The sequence below is a fragment of the Coregonus clupeaformis genome, unplaced genomic scaffold (genome assembly GCF_020615455.1).
Source record: "Coregonus clupeaformis isolate EN_2021a unplaced genomic scaffold, ASM2061545v1 scaf0026, whole genome shotgun sequence".
In the NCBI taxonomy this organism is placed as follows: domain Eukaryota; kingdom Metazoa; phylum Chordata; class Actinopteri; order Salmoniformes; family Salmonidae; genus Coregonus; species Coregonus clupeaformis.
In genome coordinates, this window is record NW_025533481.1 from 848820 (window position 1) to 869681 (window position 20862).

The window sequence follows — 20862 nt, forward strand, 5'->3', positions numbered from 1 at the left end:
ACTCACAGGGATTTGGCCTTTGCCTGAAGGTCCTGGGGTGAAGAGCCCACCGGCTGATTGCTTTTAAATGGCAAAGCTCCTGTCTGTCTGTCTGACAGAAATACATTTTTTTATGGATCTGTCTTCCCAAGGAAGAGATAACGGGCAAAATGCTGCGGAGTGCCGATGGAAGGTTTCACTGACACTGTCACCGGCTGGCTGGGCCTCCGACACAATAGAAGAGATGGAAGTTAGAGGAAGTTAAAGAGAAAGCGAGAGAGATAGTTGTCGTGAACTGTCATAGGTTTACTTTAGTTCAGGTCAACATGCACTCGAAACCTTACTGTCACACCCTGACTCTGGGGACTCTTATTTGTTGAGTCAGGGTGTGACTTTCTATGTTGTGATGTTCTATGTTGTATTTTCTAGGTTTAGATCTAATACGTCTAGATCTATGTTGGCCGGTGTGGTTCCCAATCAGAGGCAGCTGTCGCTCGTTGTCTCTGATTGGGGACCATACTTAGGCAGCCTATTGGCACTAGTGTGTTGTGGGATCTTGTTCCGTGTTAGGTATGTTGTTTGTGTACCTTGGACTTCACGTTTTGTTTCTTGTTTTGTCGTTGTGTTTATAAGTCTAATAAACATGTGTGCATATCACGCTGCGCCTTGGTCTGACCCGTCGATGAACGAACGTGACACTTACAACATAACCTTTAGTGATTATTTCAAAAAGCTACAACACTTTTCCTCTTAAAGACAGATAGTCTTCTATGTTTTCTATTCTAAAATATTCTAAACACTTAAGTTTTTGTCTCTCACAGACAGAACAATCGTCTCATGTTTTCTAAAAGCCACTACAGTAAAAAACATTATAGAAAACATTTTTTTCCTCCTCATAGAAACATCAGCCAGGTCACTTCACTTTGAAGGTGACATTCAACATTCGTCCAGGTCCCCAAGACGTCGGTGGATAGCTTCAAAACCGGCCACTAGGGGCAATGGTCTGCGCTACTATGAACACACATGGTTTGCTAGGGTGTTGTGGACAGGGATTTCAGATGGGCGTAAGCAGTGAGCTCTGAGGGTTGCGTGTACAATCCTAGTGCTGAAAAAAAAATCCTATGCCAAACCTTAACCCGTTCAGTCGAAAACTGTTGTGAAACCGTGTCAAACCATGAGATCTTGTTGAGAAAGACACCTTCCCCATGTTTTCTGTTCAACTTATTCCAAAAGCCTTAACAAAGCTCTTCATGTCATACACAGATACACTTGCCAGGGTTTTCTATTCAACATGTCTCCTTCAGTGGCTGATTCAGTGGCCGAAACGCGTCAGAGTTTTTAAACTTTGTTTCCATTGAACATGTCATACAAATAAAGGCATTTAATAATTATATGAAGAGTGCCTTGGTCCTTTCTTTATGAGTTCTGAAAGCTGTTTTTTCTTTCAGCTTACTCTCTCTTTATCACTGTTCCCCCTCTTCCCCCCTCCCCTTCTCTCTCTCTCTCTCTCTCTCTCTCTCTCTCTCTCTCTCTCTCTCTCTCTCTCTCTCTCTCTCTCTCTCTCTCTCTCTCTCTCTCTCTCTCTCTCTCTCTCTCTCTCTCTCTCTCGCTCTCTCTCTCTCTCTCTCTCATGGCAAGCGGTACCAGTGCACCAAGTCTGGAACCAACAGGACCCTGAACAGCTTTTACCCCCAAGCCATAAGACTGCTAAACAAGACTTCTAAATAGCTAATAAAATGTCTCCCTGGACTACCGGCATTAACCCTTTTTTGAACTAACTGTCTTGCACCGAGCTATGAACACACTCTGGACTCTACCCACACACTCACATATACTTACACCGACACCCCAACATATGCCCACACACACATAACATGCGCACACATGCATACTGACGCCACACACACACTCACACACTTTCACACTCACCACATACGCTGATGCTACTGTATTTTATCCTGTTGCCTAGTAACTTTACCCTTACCAATATGAACATATCTACCTCAATTACCTCGTACCCCTGCACATCGACTCAGTACTGGTAGTCCCCGTATATTGCCATGTTATTATCTGGTACTCCCTGTATATAGCCATGTTATTACCTGGTACTCCCTGTATATAGCCAAGTTATTACCTGGTGCTCCCTGTATATAGCCATGTTATTACCTGGTACTCCCTGTATATAGCCATGTTATTACCTAGTGCTCCCTGTATATTGCCATGTTATTACCTGGTACTCCCTGTATATTGCCATGTTATTACCTGGTACTCTCTGTATATAGCCATGTTATTATCTGGTACTCCCTGTATATAGCCATGTTATTACATGGTACTCCCTGTATATAGCCATGTTATTACCTGGTACTCCCTGTATATAGCCATGTTATTACCTGGTACTCCCTGTATATAGCCATGTTATTAACTGGTACTCCCTGTATATAGCCATGTTATTACCTGGTACTCCCTGTATATAGCCATGTTATTACCTGGTACTCCCCGTATATTGCCATGTTATTATCTGGTACTCCCTGTATATAGCCATGTTATTACCTGGTACTCCCTGTATATAGCCATGTTATTACCTGGTACTCCCTGTATATAGCCAAGTTATTACCTGGTGCTCCCTGTATATAGCCATGTTATTACCTGGTACTCCCTGTATATAGCCATGTTATTACCTAGTGCTCCCTGTATATTGCCATGTTATTACCTGGTACTCCCTGTATATTGCCATGTTATTACCTGGTACTCTCTGTATATAGCCATGTTATTATCTGGTACTCCCTGTATATAGCCATGTTATTACATGGTACTCCATGTATATAGCCATGTTATTACCTGGTACTCCCTGTATATAGCCATGTTATTAACTGGTACTCCCTGTATATAGCCATGTTATTACCTGGTACTCCCTGTATATAGCCATGTTATTACCTGGTACTCCCCGTATATTGCCATGTTATTATCTGGTACTCCCTGTATATAGCCATGTTATTACCTGGTACTCCCTGTATATAGCCATGTTATTACCTGGTACTCCCTGTATATAGCCAAGTTATTACCTGGTGCTCCCTGTATATAGCCATGTTATTACCTGGTACTCCCTGTATATAGCCATGTTATTACCTAGTGCTCCCTGTATATTGCCATGTTATTACCTGGTACTCCCTGTATATTGCCATGTTATTACCTGGTACTCCCTGTATATAGCCATGTTATTACCTAGTGCTCCCTGTATATTGCCATGTTATTACCTGGTACTCCCTGTATATAGCCATGTTATTACATGGTACTCCCTGTATATAGCCATGTTATTACCTGGTACTCCCTGTATATAGCCATGTTATTACCTGGTACTCCCTGTATATAGCCATGTTATTAACTGGTACTCCCTGTATATAGCCATGTTATTACCTGGTACTCCCTGTATATAGCCATGTTATTACCTGGTACTCCCCGTATATTGCCATGTTATTATCTGGTACTCCCTGTATATAGCCATGTTATTACCTGGTACTCCCTGTATATAGCCATGTTATTACCTGGTACTCCCTGTATATAGCCAAGTTATTACCTGGTGCTCCCTGTATATAGCCATGTTATTACCTGGTACTCCCTGTATATAGCCATGTTATTACCTAGTGCTCCCTGTATATTGCCATGTTATTACCTGGTACTCCCTGTATATTGCCATGTTATTACCTGGTACTCTCTGTATATAGCCATGTTATTATCTGGTACTCCCTGTATATAGCCATGTTATTACATGGTACTCCATGTATATAGCCATGTTATTACCTGGTACTCCCTGTATATAGCCATGTTATTAACTGGTACTCCCTGTATATAGCCATGTTATTACCTGGTACTCCCTGTATATAGCCATGTTATTACCTGGTACTCCCCGTATATTGCCATGTTATTATCTGGTACTCCCTGTATATAGCCATGTTATTACCTGGTACTCCCTGTATATAGCCATGTTATTACCTGGTACTCCCTGTATATAGCCAAGTTATTACCTGGTGCTCCCTGTATATAGCCATGTTATTACCTGGTACTCCCTGTATATAGCCATGTTATTACCTAGTGCTCCCTGTATATTGCCATGTTATTACCTGGTACTCCCTGTATATTGCCATGTTATTACCTGGTACTCTCTGTATATAGCCATGTTATTATCTGGTACTCCCTGTATATAGCCATGTTATTACATGGTACTCCATGTATATAGCCATGTTATTACCTGGTACTCCCTGTATATAGCCATGTTATTACCTGGTACTCCCTGTATATAGCCATGTTATTACCTGGTACTCCCTGTATATAGCCATGTTATTACCTGGTACTCCCTGTATATAGCCATGTTATTACCTGTATTTCATTTTTTATCTTTATCTTTAACTCTGCATTGTTGGGAAGGGCCCTAAAGTAAGCATTTCACTGTTAGTCTAAACACCTACGAAGCATGTGACAAATAAAATTGTATTTGATCCCCAGTTTTTTTGTCCAGTTTTTGTAAGTATGCATATCGAGCATGTTTCTAGCAGTACAAATGGACTGCTACAAGACTAAAAATAGTTGAATTCCGTACACCTCTGCAAAACATGCAACTTTGAGGTAATACGAGGTATTGAGCATTCAACTCATGTTAAATATGATCTGACGTTGTTGCTTAATCTTTTGCCATGTGTCTGATCTGGACAGGAGAGTGACAGAGATGTTGATGCACTCTTGTGTAATATGGACATTGCATATCCTCCTATTTCCAGATACACATTACATCCCTACACCCACATACATGGGTGTGAAAGAAACAAGCCCTGTCGTAGCAGTGTGTGGTTGGAGTATAGCTGCATCAAGCGCAGGACTTCAAAGCACAGCTATGCTTTGCACACAGAGCTTTTGAGCTGGTGAGATTGAGATGAGAGAGATAAGAGATAGATTGATATGCAAGTTCTGTGAAGCATTTGGATCTTATAATGCTAAACAACGTATTCAGTAATATTCCAGGTTTTGTTACAGAGCTGAAGATGCAAGACCCGGTTGAATGTGATGTTAGGCCCTTGGATGACAATAGACAGAGACAGACAATAAAGGAGAGGGATAACTTTTTTTTAGAGTAGAGGTATACTTTCTATGGTATATTTCACAAGAAAACACTTTACTGCATGAACTTCATAGAAAGGTAGTCAGTCAGCTTTGTAGCAAAAGCATTTTAGCTGTGTATATTTAGCATATGTTCAAAATGATGTGACTGTTTCCTGTAGGAAGAAAGGGTCGCTACGTTGCATGTCTGAAGATATATGAAGTAAAAAGCACAATGATAAATGTGTTTATGTAGAAACAATTTACATAACAAAGAAATAGCTTTAATTGACCCTACTTCTATTCAAGAGAGGCTGAATATCTTGTGTAGATCCACACGCACGCATGCAGACATTCACACACACACACACACACACACACACACACACACACACACACACACACACACACACACACACACACACACACACACACACACACACACACACGCACACTCGACAAACACTCTCCACACAATGAAGGAGGCCTGTGAAGGAGTGAAGGAGCAAGGTCAACATCACAGCGTTGCCACATGGTGGACCACTTAGCAGTGACATTTACCATCAGTGGGAAACATTGTCTTTGTCTGGGGGATGAAAAGGCATTAGCCTACGCATCACCTTTAGCTTCTCTCAATGCTAATCTACCATCTACACCTGTTAGCCTATTATTAGCCTGTTAGCCTTTCCCCCAGTCATAGGGAAATTCACCATCACAACACAGCACAACACAACACAACACAACCACAACACAACCACAACACCAACACAAACACAAACACAACACAGCACAGCACAACACAACACAACCACAACACAACTACAACACCAACACAAACACAATCACAATCACAGCACAGCACAGCACAACACAACACAACCACAACACCAACACAACACCAACACAAACACAATCACAATCACAACACAGCACAGCACAACCACAACACAACACAACTATAACACCAACACAAACACAATCACAATCACAATCACAACACAGCACAACACAACACAACCACAACACAACACAACCACAACACAACCACAACCACAACACCAACACAAACACAAACACAAACACAATCACAATCACAATCACAACACAGCACAACACAACACAACCACAACACAACACAACCACAACACAACCACAACCACAACACCAACACCAACACAAACACAAACACAATCAGAATCACAACACAACACAACCACAACACAACCAGGCTCCCTCGCCTCCAGTCACAGGGGCATTCATCCCTCACGATCATCCCTCACATTTATCCCTCACAATACAACACAACATAACCAGGCTGGATCTGAAATATTCCCTAAATGACATTTTGACAGAGAAAACAGACAGTACAGTGTATGTTAATGTTCTGGTATGACTAGGCAAGTCTAGACAGTGACCTTGTCAGCCATTTGTCTGTGTGTCCGCTCATCCGTCTTCTGTCTGTCAGCTAGACCTGCTAAAAGGCTAAACCAACCTGCCAGACACCCCAGGGAAAGAAAGGGGGAGTAGAATGAAAGAGAGGGAGGAGAGGCTAAAAGGCTAAACCCATCTGCCAGACACCCCCTGAAAGACAGCAAGAAGAGAGAGAGAGAGAGAGAGAGAGAGAGAGAGAGAGAGAGAGAGAGAGAGAGAGAGAGGGGGGGGAGAGAGAGAGAGAGGGGGGGGGAGAGAGAGAGAGAGAGAGAGAGAGAGAGAGGGAGAGAGAGAGAGAGAGAGAGGGAGAGAGAGAGAGAGTGAGAGGGGGAGAGAGAGAGAGAGAGGGAGAGAGAGAGAGGGGGGGAGAGAGAGAGAGAGAGGGGGGAGAGAGAGAGAGAGAGAGAGATGTCTGTGTCGACCAATCCTCCCACTGTCTGTCCGTCAATCTGTTATCTAGCCCAATCTACCAGACACCCCCTGAAAAGTTAATAATAATATAATAATAATAATATATATAGTTTATATATAATAATAATAATAAATAATATAATGTATATATTTATATATAGACAGTGCATTCGGAAAGTATTCAGACCCCTTGACTTTTTCCTAATTTTGTTACGTTACAGCCTTATTTTAAAATTAATTAAATTTATTTTTTCCCTCAGCGGCCCCGTCGATGTGGATGGGGTGTTCACCCGCCCTGTTTCCTGAAGTCCATGATCAGCTGCTTGGTCTTACTGATGTTGAGGGAGATGTTATACCCCATCATTTTGCAAATGTATACAATTAAAAAAAACGAAATATCACATTTACATAAGCATTTGCTCTGTACTTTGTTGAAGCACCTTTGGCAGCGATTACAGCCTCGAGTTTTCTTGGATATGACGCTACAAGCTTGGCACACCTGTATTTGGGGAGTTTCTCCCATTCTTCTCTGCAGATTCTCTCAAGCTCTGTCAGGTTGGATGGGAAGAGTCACCACACAGCTATTTTCAGGTCTCTCTAGAGATGTTTGATCGGGTTCAAGTCGGGGATCTGGCTGGGCCACTCAAGGACATTTAGAGACTTGTCCCGAAGCCACTCTTGAGTTGTATTGGCTGTGTGCTTAGGGTCGTTGTCCTGTTGGAAGGTGAACCTTCGCCCCAGTCTGAGGTCCTGAGCGCTCTGGAGCAGGTTTTCATCAAGGAGCTCTCTGTACTTTGCTTCGTTCATCTTTCCCTCGATCCTGACTAGTCTCCCAGTCCCTGCCGCTGAAAAACATCCCCAGAGCATGATGCTGTAGGGATGATGCCAGTTTTCCTCCAGATGTGACGCTTGGCATTCAGGCCAAAGAGTTCAGTATTGGTTTCATCAGACCAGAAAATCTTGTTTCTCATGGTCTGAGAGCCTTTAGGTGCCTTTTGGCAAACTCCAAGTGGGCTGTCATGTGCCTTTTACTGAGGAGTGGCTTCCGTCTGGCCACTCTAGCATAAAAGCCTGATTGGTGGAGTGCTGCAGAGATTGTTGTCCTTCTGGAAGTTTCTCCCATCTCCACAGAGGAACTCTGGAGCTCTGTCAGAGTGACCATCGGGTTCTTGGTCACCTCTCTGACCAAGGCCCTTCTCCCCCAATTGCTCAGTTTGGCAGGGTGGCCAGCTCTAGGAAGAGTCTTGGTGGTTCCAAACTTCTTCCATTTAACAATGATGGAGGCCACTGTGTTCTTGGGGACCTTCAATGCTGCAGACATTTTTTGGGACCCTTCCCCAGATCTGTGCCTCGACAAAATCCTGTCTCAGAGCTCTACGGACAATTCCTTCGACCTCATGGCTTGGTTTTTGGTCTGACATGCACTGTCAACTGTGGGACATCATATAGACAGGTGTGTTCTTTCCAAATCATGTCCAATCAATTGAATATACCACAGGTGGACTCCAATCAAGTTGCAGAAACATCTCAAGGATGATAAATGGAAACAGGATGCACATGAGCTCATAGCAAAGGGTCTGAATATATATTTTTTTTAATTTGCAAAAATTTATAAAATCCTGTTTTCGATTAATCATTATGGGGTATTGTGTATAACATTAATTTAATCAATTTTAGAATAAGGCTATAACTTAACAAAATGTGGAAAAAGTCAAGGGGTCTGAATACTGTAAATGCACTGTAAATGTAAACAGGGCTGAAATCAGGAATACATAAATACTTACGGTAATATACTAGTGGTAATATATAGTATACATGTAAACAGGAGTAATAGTGACCAGTAGCAGGATGAAATAGATACTAATGGTAATGGCAATCAATAATCAATGGACAGCAGCATAGTGGAGTAATACATCTAATCAAGAATCATTTTAGCAGCAGCGTAGGTGTGTGGGGGAGCAGTAGTTTTTAGCCATTAAACAGTCTTATGGCCAGGGGATAGAAGCTGTTGAGGAGTCTGTTGGTATGAGCCTTGATGCACTGGTACCGTCTGCCGGACGGAAGCATGGAAAACAGTCGATGTCTATGGTGGCTGGAGTCTTTGGTAATTTTTTGGGACTTTCTTAGACATCGCCTGGCATGTACGTCCTGGATGGCTGGGAGCTCATCCCCAGTTGATGCACTGGGCCATCCGTGCCATACCAGACGGTGATGCAACCAGTCAGGATGCTCTCAATGGTGCAGCTGGAAAAGTTCCTAAGGATCTGCCAAATCATTTCAGCCTCGTGAGTTAGAAGAGGTGCTACCTTCTTCATGACTAGGACCATGTTAAGTCCTCAGTGATGTGGACACCGAGGAACTTGAAGCTCTTGACCCTCTCCACTGCGGCCCCGTCGATGTGGATGGGGGTGTTCAGCCGCCCTGTTTCCTGAAGTCCATGATCAACTGCTTGGTCTTACTGATGTTGAGGGAGAGGTTGTTATCCTGGCACCACACTGCCAGGTCTCTGACCTCCCCCTGCAGGCTGTCTCATCGTCCTTGGTGATCAGGAAGACCACCGTTGTGTCGTCAGCAAACTTGATGATGGAGTGGAGTCGTGCATGGCCACACAGTTGTGGGTGAACAGGGAGTACAGGAAGGGGCTAAGCACGCACCCTGTGGGCCCCCATGTTGAGGGTCAGCATGGCGGAGGTGTTGTTGCCTACTCTCTCCACCTGGGGGCGGCCCATCATGATGTCCAGGATCCAGTTGCAGAGGGAGGTGTTCAGTCCCAGGGTCCTGAGCTTAGTGATTAACTTGGAGGACACTATGGTGTTGAACGCTGCGCTGTAGTCGATGAACAGCATTCTTACATAGGTATTCCTCTTATCTAGGTGGGAGAGGACAGTGGGGAGTGGAATTGAGAGTGTGTCGTTTGTGGATCTGTTGGGGCAGTATGCAAATTGGAGTGGGTCCAGGGAGTCTGGGAAAGAGAGGGGGAACAGAGACAGAGGACGGAGGAGAGGGAGATGTGACTTTTCCTCTAACAGAGAACTGGTAAACAGCCTCTCAGGTAGGAGCCAGAGACAGGTTGACATATCACCCAAAGAAAAAGAAACAGCCTCTCAGGTAGGAGCCAGAGACAGGTTGGCATATCACCCAAAGAAAAAGAAACAGCCTCTCAGGTAGGAGCCAGAGACATGTTGGCATATCACCCAAAGAAAAAGAGACAGCCTCTCAGGTAGGAGCCAGAGACAGGTTGGCATATCACCCAAAGTAAAAGAAACAGCCTCTTGGGAACGGAGCCAGAGACAGGTTGGCATATCACCCAAAGAAAAAGAAAAGATCAGGTCACTTCAAAGAAGAAGGATGACATCACTCAGGACTCTCAGAGCTGTAGAAATCCTTCAGCCGACTGTGTCTACGTCCTAAATGGCCCCTATTCCCTTCATAATGCACTGCTTTTGACCACAGCCTTATGGGTGCCATTTGGGAAGCATCATGTGTGTTTGTAACTGGGTAAATGCAAAGTTGTATAAAGCCATTTCTAGGGTATATACTATACAGTACTTTATGCATTTAGCATCCCCTTCTCAAGTCAGCCAAAGTCATAGAAAACAGTTTTGAAGTCTGTGAATGCTTTTATGGTATATATAAAGTCTGAGTAGTCACCCAGATAGAGGAAAATGCATGTTAGACGAATAACCCATTTTCATAAACATATCATTGCATTCAAAACTCTAGATTTTCTTAATCATGCTTCCCTAACCGGAGAACATTGTGTAGAAATAGTTTTGTAGTGTGTGAAAGCTTGTATGGTACCTCTTTATTTTACAATATCCTTTTGAGTAGAATAAAATGATACCGATGGTGTCTTCCCTAACCAAGGTCAGCTCACTGCATAGTGGGCTAATGCTACACCTTTGTGATGTAGACACAGTCTTTAAAATGCAGCGGCTTCTCTCTCTCTGTGTGTGTGTGTGTGTGTGTGTTTGTGTGTTTGTGTGTGTTTGTGTGTGTTTGTGTGTGTATGTGTGTGTGGGTGTGTGTGGGTGTGTGTTTGACCAGATACAATGCTATTTTACAGTAAACTAATTGGCAACAGACTTTCAGCACACTTATAGGGAAGGACATTCAACAAGCACTTAAACAAATGACTGATGATTGGCTGAGAGAAATCGATGATAAATAGATTGCGGGAGCTTTTTTGTTAGACATCAGTGCGGCTTTTGATATTATCGATCATAGTTGCTGGAAAAACGTATGTGTTATGGCTTTACACCCCCTGCTACATTGTGGATAAAGAGTTACTTGTCTAACAGAACACAGAGGGTGTTCTTTAATGGAAGCCTCTCCAATAAAATCCTGGTAGAATCAGGAATTCCCCAGGGCAGCTGTCTAGGCCCCTTACTTTTTTCAATCTTTACTAACGACATGCCACTGGCTTTGACTAATGCCAGTGTGTCTATGTATTCGGATGACACAACACAATACACGTCAGCTACCACAGCAACTGAAATGACTGCAACACTTAACAAAGAGCTGCAGTTAGTTTCAGAATGGGTGGCAAGGGATAAGTTATTCCTAAATATTTCAAAAACTAAAAGCATTGTATTTGGGACAAATCATTCACTAAACCCTAAACCTCAACTAAATCTTGTAATGAATAATGTGGTAATTGAGCAAGTTGAGGAGACTAAACTGCTTGGAGTTACCGTGGATTGTAAACTGTCATGGTCAAAACATATTGATACAACAGTAGCTAGGATGGGGAGTCTGTCCATAATAAAGCGCTGTTCTGCATTCTTAATAGCACTATCAACAAGGTAGGTTCTACATGCCCTAGTTTTGTCGCACCTGGACTACTGTTCAGTTGTGTGGTCTGGTGCCACAAAGAGGGACTTAGGAAAATTGCAGTTGGCTCAGAACAGGGCAGCATGGCTGGCTCTTGGACGTACACAGAGAGCAAAGATTAATAATATGCATGTCAATCTCTCCTGGCTCAAAGTGGAGGAGAGATTGACTTCATCACTACATATAATTGTGAGAGGTATTGACATGTTGAATGCACCGAGCTGTCTGTTTGAACTACGGACACCCATGTTACCCCACAAGACATGCCACCAGAAGTCTCTTCACAGTCCCCAAGTCCAGAACAGACTATGGGAGGCGCACAGTACTACATACAGCCATGACTATATGGAACTCTATTCCACATCAAGTAACTCATGCAAGCAGTAAAATTAGATTGAAAAAAAAACAGATAAAAATACACCTTTTGGAACAGCAGGGACTGTGAAGAGACACACACACAGGCACAGACACATATACACATGATAAGACACACACTCTACACACACGTACACATGGATGTTGTGTTGTAGGTATGTGGTAGTAGAGTAGGGGCCGGAGGGCACACACTTAATGTGTTGTGGAATCTGTTGTGAGTGTATTGTAATGTCTTTAAATTGTATAACTGCCTTAATTTTGCTGGACCCCGGGAAGAGTAGCTGCTGCTTTGATATCAGTTAACAGGGATCCATAATAAATACAAATACAAACACCTATGTGCACCACAGGCAAGGTGATGATTTTAGACACAGAAATGCAAGCACGCAACGCACACACACACACACACACACACATACACACACATACACACACACACATTCAAGCATGAATAAACGCAAACACACATGCATGCACACTCATGCACAGACACACACTCACACACACACACACACACACACACAAACACATACACAAACACACACACACACACACGGCAAGACAGTGGACCAGAAAGGAGAGTGGAATTGATTGGATATAAAGACCCCTCTCTCTCTGAAGACAGTAATGTTTTCAATCTGACAGCAACAACTCTACACATAGGATAAACTGTAACATAGCATATACTGTAACATAGGATATACTGTAACATAGGATAAACTGTAACATAGCATATACTGTAACATAGGATATACTGTAACATAGGATATACTGTAACATAGCATATACTGTAACATAGGATATACTGTAACATAGCATATACTGTAACACTGTATATACTGTAACATAGGATATACTGTAACACTGTATATACTGTAACATAGGATATACTGTAACATAGGATAAACTGTAACATAGCATATACTGTAACATAGGATATACTGTAACATAGGATATACTGTAACATAGGATAAACTGTAACATAGGATATACTGTAACATAGGATATACTGTAACATAGGATAAACTGTAACATAGCATATACTGTAACATAGGATATACTGTAACATAGGATAAACTGTAACATAGGATAAACTGTAACATAGGATATACTGTAACATAGGACATACTGTAACATAGAATATACTGTAACATAGCATATACTGTAACAGGATATACTGTAACATAGGATATACTGTAACATAGGATATACTGTAACACTGTATATACTGTAACAGGATATACTGTAACATAGGATATACTGTAACATAGGATATACTGTAACATAGAATATACTGTAACATAGGATATACTGTAACATAGGATATACTGTAACATAGAATATACTGTAACACAGGATATACTGTAACAGGATATACTGTAACATAGAATATACTGTAACATAGGATATACTGTAACAGGATATACTGTAACATAGGATATACTGTAACGTAGGATATACTGTAACATAGAATATACAGTACTGTAACATATGATATACTGTAACATAGGATATACTGTAACATAGAATATACTGTAACATAGGATATACTGTAACATAGAATATACTGTAACATAGCATATACTGTAACAGGATATACTGTAACATAGGATATACTGTAACATAGGATATACTGTAACGTAGGATATACTGTAACATAGAATATACTGTAACATGATATACTGTAACATAGGATATACTGTAACAGGATATACTGTAACATAGAATATACTGTAACATAGGATATACTGTAACAGGATATACTGTAACATAGGATATACTGTAACGTAGGATATACTGTAACATAGAATATAGAGTACTGTAACATAGGATATACTGTAACATAGGATATACTCTAACATAGAATATACTGTAACATATTATATACTGTAACACTGGATATTCTGTAACATAGGATATACTGTAACACTGTATATACTGTAACATAGGATATACTGTAACATAGAATATACAGTACTGTAACATAGGATATACTGTAACATATGATATACTGTAACATAGAATATACTGTAACATAGGATATTCTGTAACACTGTATATACTGTAACATAGAATATACTGTAACACTGGATATTCTGTAACACTGGATATACTGTAACACTATATATACTGTAACATAGGATATACTGTAACACTGTATATACTGTAACATAGGATATACTGTAACACTGGATATTCTGTGACATAGGATATACTGTAACACTGGATATTCTGTAACACTGGATATACTGTAACATAGGATATACTGTAACACTGTATATACTGTAACATAGGATATACTGTAACACTGTATATACTGTAACATAGGATATACTGTAACATAGGATATACTGTAACACTGTATATACTGTAACACTGTATATACTGTAACATAGGATATACTGTAACACTGTATATACTGTAACATAGGATATACTGTAACACTGGATATACTGTAACATAGAATATACTGTAACACTGTAAATACTGTAGCTCTTAAAGCTTTAGGATGTTATCAATCAATCAATCAATCAATTTTATTTTATATAGCCCTTCTTACATCAGCTAATATCTCGAAGTGCTGTACAGAAACCCAGCCTAAAACCCCAAACAGCTAGTAATGCAGGTGTAGAAGCACGGTGGCTAGGAAAAACTCCCTAGAAAGGCGAAAACCTAGGAAGAAACCAAGAGAGGAACCAGGCTATGAGGGGTGGCCAGTCCTCTTCTGGCTGTGCCGGGTGAAGATTATAACAGAACCATGCCAAGATGTTCAAAAATGTTCATAAGTGACAAGCATGGTCAAATAATAATCAGGAATAAATCTCAGTTGGCTTTTCATAGCCGATCATTAAGAGTTGAAAACAGCAGGTCTGGGACAGGTAGGGGTTCCATAACCGCAGGCAGAACAGTTGAAACTGGAATAGCAGCAAGGCCAGGCGGACTGGGGACAGCAAGGAGTCACCACGGCCGGTAGTCCCGACGTATGGTCCTAGGTGCTCAGGTCTCTCAGTTGGCTTTTCATAGCCGATCATTAAGAGTTGAAAACAGCAGGTCTGGGACAGGTAGGGGTTTCGTAACCGCAGGCAGAACAGTTGAAACTGGAATAGCAGCAAGGCCAGGTGGACTGGGGACAGCAAGGTGTCATCATGCCCGGTAGTCCTGACGTATGGTCCTAGGGCTCAGGTTCTCCGAGAGAAAGAGAGAACGAGAGAATTAGAGAGAGCATACTTAAATTCACACAGGACACTGGATAAGACAGGAGAAGTACTCCAGGTATAACCAACTAACCCCAGCCCCCCGACACATAAACTACTGCAGCATAAATACTGGAGGCTGAGACAGGAGCGGTCCCGGAGACACTGTGGCCCCATCCGAAGAAACCCCCGGACAGGGCCAAACAGGAAGGATATAACCCCACCCACTCTGCCAAAGCACAGCCCCCCGCACCACTAGAGGGATATCCTCAACCACCAACTTACAATCCTGAGACAAGGCCGAGTATAGCCCACAGAGGTCTCCACCACAGCACAAACCAAGGGGGGCGCCAACCCAGACAGGAAGATCACGTCAGTAACTCAACCCACTCAAGTGACGCACCCCCTCCCAGGGACGGCATGAAAGAGCACCAGCAAGCCAGTGACTCAGCCCCTGCAACAGGGTTAGAGGCAGAGAACCCCAGTGGAGAGGGGAACCGGCCCGGCAGAGACAGCAAGGGCTGTTCGTTGCTCCAGAGCCTTTCCGTTCACCTTCACACTCCTGGGCCAGACTACACTCAATCATATGACCTACTGAAGAGATAAGTCTTCAGTAAAGACTTAAAGGTTGAGACCGAGTCTGCGTCTCTCACATGGGTAGGCAGACTGTTCCATAAAAATGGAGATCTATAGGAGAAAGCCCTGCCTCCCGCTGTTTGCTTAGAAATTCTAGGGACAATTAGGAGGCCTGCGTCTTGTGACCGTAGCGTACGTATTGGTATGTACGGCAGGACCAACTCGGAAAGATAGGTAGGAGCAAGCCCATGTAACGCTTTATAGGTTAACAGTAAAACCTTGAAATCAGCCCTTGCCTTAACAGGAAGCCAGTGTAGGGAAGCTAGCACTGGAGTAATATGATCAAATTTCTTGGTTCTAGTCAGGATTCTAGCAGCCGTATTTAGCACTAACTGAAGTTTATTTAGTGCTTTATCCGGGTAGCCGGAAAATAGAGCATTGCACTAGTCTAACCTAGAAGTAACAAATGCATGGATTAATTTTTCTGCATCATTTTTGGACAGAACATTTCTGATTTTTGCAATGTTACGTAGATGGAAAAAAGCTGTCCTTGAAACAGTCTTGATATGTTCGTCAAAAGAGAGATCAGGGTCAAGAGTAACGCTCGAGGTCCTTCACAGTTTTATTTGAGACGACTTTACAACCATCAAGATGAATTGTCAGATTTAACAGAAGATCTCTTTGTTTCTTGGGACCTAGAACAAGCATCTCTGTTTTGTCCGAGTTTAAAAGTAAAAAGTTTTCAGCCATCCACTTCCTTATGTCTGAAACACAGGCTTCTAGCGAGGGCAATTTTGGGGCTTCACCATGTTTCATTGAAATGTACAGCTGTGTGTCATCCGCATAGCAGTGAAAGTTAACATTATGTTTTCGAATAACATCCCCAAGAGGTAAAATATATAGTGAAAACAATATCATCTTTCTTTCTTTCCTTCTATACCTCTCTTTCTATTCCTTTTCTTCCTGTCACTGGGGTGGATTAATTTGAACGGATGAAGAAAAGGATGAAGTCAAAAGAGAGAAAGAAGTTAAGGAATGGAGAGATTAGGAAGGTTAGGGGGTTTGTGAAAAATCTGTGTTTGATTCACAGTGTTATTTCAGACACACACAAACACATACACACACACACACAAATAATGAGAAATAATGATCAAACGTCACAGCTGTTCAATTCCTTCCAGGCTCCTGTAAAATATACTGCGCTGAACAAGAAGGAATTTCATTTGTTCACCTAAATACATTGGTAAAAGATAAAAATCCAACTGTACTCTTGAGGAAACAATCCTGTCGTTCAGATGAGGGGGAGATAGGGTTGTGAATGATGTGCAGGTGTAAAAGAGCATGCTTTGGACGGACACAGATGCACAGTAAATGTCAAGGACAACAGAGAGTTGTGGTCTCTGTGTGCCAAGATCTCTATTCAACAGTCTAAGAGTGTCGATTGATCAAAGTGTGCGTGTTTGCGTGTGTGTGTGTGTGTACGTGCGAGTGTGTGTGTGTGTGTGCATGTGTGTTTGCCAAGTTTTCTGCTTATAATTGCATTTTGTGTTATATGTTTTACACGAAATTAAAACCTCACAGAAATTCCCTAACCTTATATTATATTTAGTCAACATGGTCAGTACATTGTCCCACCACTCTCTCTCAGTCAACACAGTGAGGGTGGCCTGACAGCTGGTTAGACTGTGTTGACTAGGAAGGTCTGGAAAGAAGACTGGGATCAATCTGAAAAACCCTGTGTCGTCATGACCTTTACAATGATAGAGTGAGGGAGGGAGGGAGGGAGAGAGAGAGGGAGGGAGGGAGGGAGAGGAAGAGAGAGAGAAGAAAGTGAGAACGATGACAGGTGACATAGAACAACCCATTAGAGAGCTGGTCACCCCCGCAGAGAAGCCAGCAGAACAGCCCACCTCAGATCCTGGCCAAAGTCTCGACACCGCAGCAGAACAGTACACCCTAGACCCTGACCATAGCCTCGACATCACAGCCAGACAAACAAATGAAGAACCCCAAGCCCTGGGGACCCCAACCCCCCCACACCCACTGAGGACATACACAAGCCACAGATTGTACTCCTTATGGACTCAAATGGGAAATACATACAAGAAAATAAACTTTTTCCAAAACACACAGTGTCTAAACTCTGGTGTCCAAACACCCAGCGCGCCCTAGACCTTCTGTCTGAGGACCGACTAGGATCACCCAGCCACATAATAATACACACAGGCACAAACGACCTGAGAACACAGCAGGAAAGGGTGGCCACTGCACTCAAGGGAGTGATAGAAAAAGCTTATTCTACTTTCCCCAACGCACAAGTGGTTATCTCAACCCTGCTACCACGAAAATACTTCCACCCTGCTACCATACAGCGGGTAAATGCAAGTATTTCCGGTGACTGTGCATCAAAACCAAATGCCTACCTGGCCCACCACTCCACCCTGGACGTGAACAGCCTTTATGACCAGGTCCACCTATACAAGGCAGCAGTGCCCACCTTCGCCCGGACCCTAAAGGATATCGCCCTCAACCGCAGACCCAACACCTCACACAGGAGCAACAGATCAACAGACACACCGCCAAGACCAGCGAGACACTCTCCCAGACCTGCGGGACCCCCCCAGGACCTACACATAGAGGACCCCCGCAGAGAGGACCTACATCCAGACCACAGCACCATCTGCCCCATCATTCTTCATCAAACCATTTATAACTGTTGTTACTTTTCTTCGGTTTTCTGTTAGAGATTTTTAGATTTGATAGAGAAGCTGAGATTTCAAATATACAAATATACTGTCTAGGTTTTCTACTGCCAAGTTTACAACTTCACTATTACAGTGGAACTTTTTGTCCAGGAAGTTGTCTAGAATGGATTGAATTTGTTGTTTCTTAATATTATTATTCAGTTCCTTTGGCTTTGATTCCTCCTTACTGAGTATTGCTCTCTTCAAGTAGACTGTGATTTTTGCTGTGGTCTGTGGTCTGATAGGGGTGTCAGTGGGCTGACTGTGAACGCTCTGAGAGACTCTGGGTTGAGGTCAGTGATAAAGTAGTCTACAGTACCACTGCCAAGAGATGAGCTATAGGTGTACCTACAATAGGAGTCCCCTCGAAGCCTACCATTGACTATGTACATACCCAGTGTGCGACAGAGCTGCAGGAGTTGTGACCCGTTTTTGTTGGTTATGTTGTCGTAGTTGTGCCTAGGGGGGCATATGGGGGAGGGAATGCTGTCACCTCCAGGTAGGTGTTTGTCAGCCTGTGTGCTGAGGGTGTCAGGTTCTTGTCCAGTTCTGGCATTTAGGTCGCCACAGACTAGTACATGTCCCTGGGTCTGGAAATGATTGATTTCCCCCTCCAGGATGGAGAAGCTGTCTTCATTAAAGTATGGGGATTCTAGTGGGGGGATATAGGTAGCACACAGGAGAACATTTTTCTCTGTTGAGATAATTTCCTTTTGAATTTCTAACCAAATGTAAAATGTTCCTGTTTTGATTAATTTAATAGAGTGAGTTAGGTCTGCATACCACCTGAGTCCCTTCCCTGTTTCACACCTGGTAGTTTGGTGGATGGGACTACCAGCTCTCTGTAACCTAGAGGGCAACCAGTGGGTCCGTCTCCTCTATACCATGTTTCTTGTAGGATGACAATGTCTGTATTTCCGATTTCTTTGGTGAAGTCCAGATTCCTGCTCTTTAGGCCAAAGGCAGATGACCTCAGGCCTTGGATATTCCAGGATGAAATAATGAAGGCTTTGTGTTCCACAAAGTGTCTAATGTTGTTGGTTGTGTGGTTTGGCCTCAGGCCAGTAATTGTGAACAGAGCCTGCTGAGCATCTGGTACATGCCATTGGCTTGGGCTAGAATTACTTGACACATTGGAAAGAACAAATAAAAAAACTGAGCAAACTAGAATGCTATTTGGCTCTAAACAGAGAATACACAGTGGCAGAATACCTGACCACTGTGACTGAGCCAAACTTAAGGAAAGCTTTGACTATGTACAGACTCAGTGAGCATAGCCTTGCTATTGAGAAAGGCCGCCGTAGGCAGACCTGGCTCTCAAGAGAAGACAGGCTATTTGCACACTGCCCACAAAATGAGGTGGAAACTGAGCTGCACTTCCTAACCTCCTGCCAAATGTATGACCATATTAGAGACACATATTTCCCTCAGATTACAGCGATCCACAAAGAATTTGAAAACAAACCCAATTTTGATAAACTCCCTTATCTACTGGGTGAAAAATCACAGTGTGCCTTCACATCATCAAGATGTATGACCTGTTGCCACAAGAAAGGGGCAACCAGTGAAGAACAAACACCATTGTAAATACAACCCATATTTATTTTTATTTATTTTCCCATTTGTACTTTAACTATTTGCACATTGTTACAACACTGTATATATACATAATATGACATTTTAAATGTCTTTATTCTTTTGGAACTTCTGAGTGTACTGTTTACTGTTAATATTTATTGTTTATTTACATTTAAGTCATTTAGCAGACGCTCTTATCCAGAGCGACTGACAGTTAGTGAGTGCATACATTTTTCATACTGGCCCCCCGTGGGAATTGAACCCACAACCCTGGCGTTACAAGCACCATGCTCTACCAACTGAGCTACAGGAGGACTATCACTTTTGTTTACTATCTACTTCACTTGCTTTGGCAATGTTAACATACGTTTCTCATGCCAATAAACCCCTTAAATTGAAATTGAAATTGAATTGAGAGAGAGAGAGAGATAAAAAGCCACAAGAGATTTCCTGTTTAACTGAGACAGGGTGGGAACTGTGGTCTACTGTGTGGAAACATCTATGATACATCTGTGTGTCTGAACTTCCCCCTCCATCAATCAGAAACAAGGCAACAGTAAACATGTCGTCGCCCACGAATGATGCAGCGCTCCACTCTGGCCAATCATTCACCCAAGTTTCGTCAAAATCGGGCCAGTGGTGTCTGAGATATC

General features: G+C 42.5%; 1 non-coding gene across 1 annotated transcript; it reads right to left on the reverse strand.

Annotated features, from left to right (window-relative positions):
• Positions 1 to 20450: 20450 nt before the first annotated feature.
• Positions 20451 to 20525, reverse strand: trnat-ugu. The gene has a single exon. It is a non-coding gene; the product is annotated as a tRNA-Thr (tRNA).
• Between the last annotated feature and the right edge of the window lie 337 nt (positions 20526 to 20862).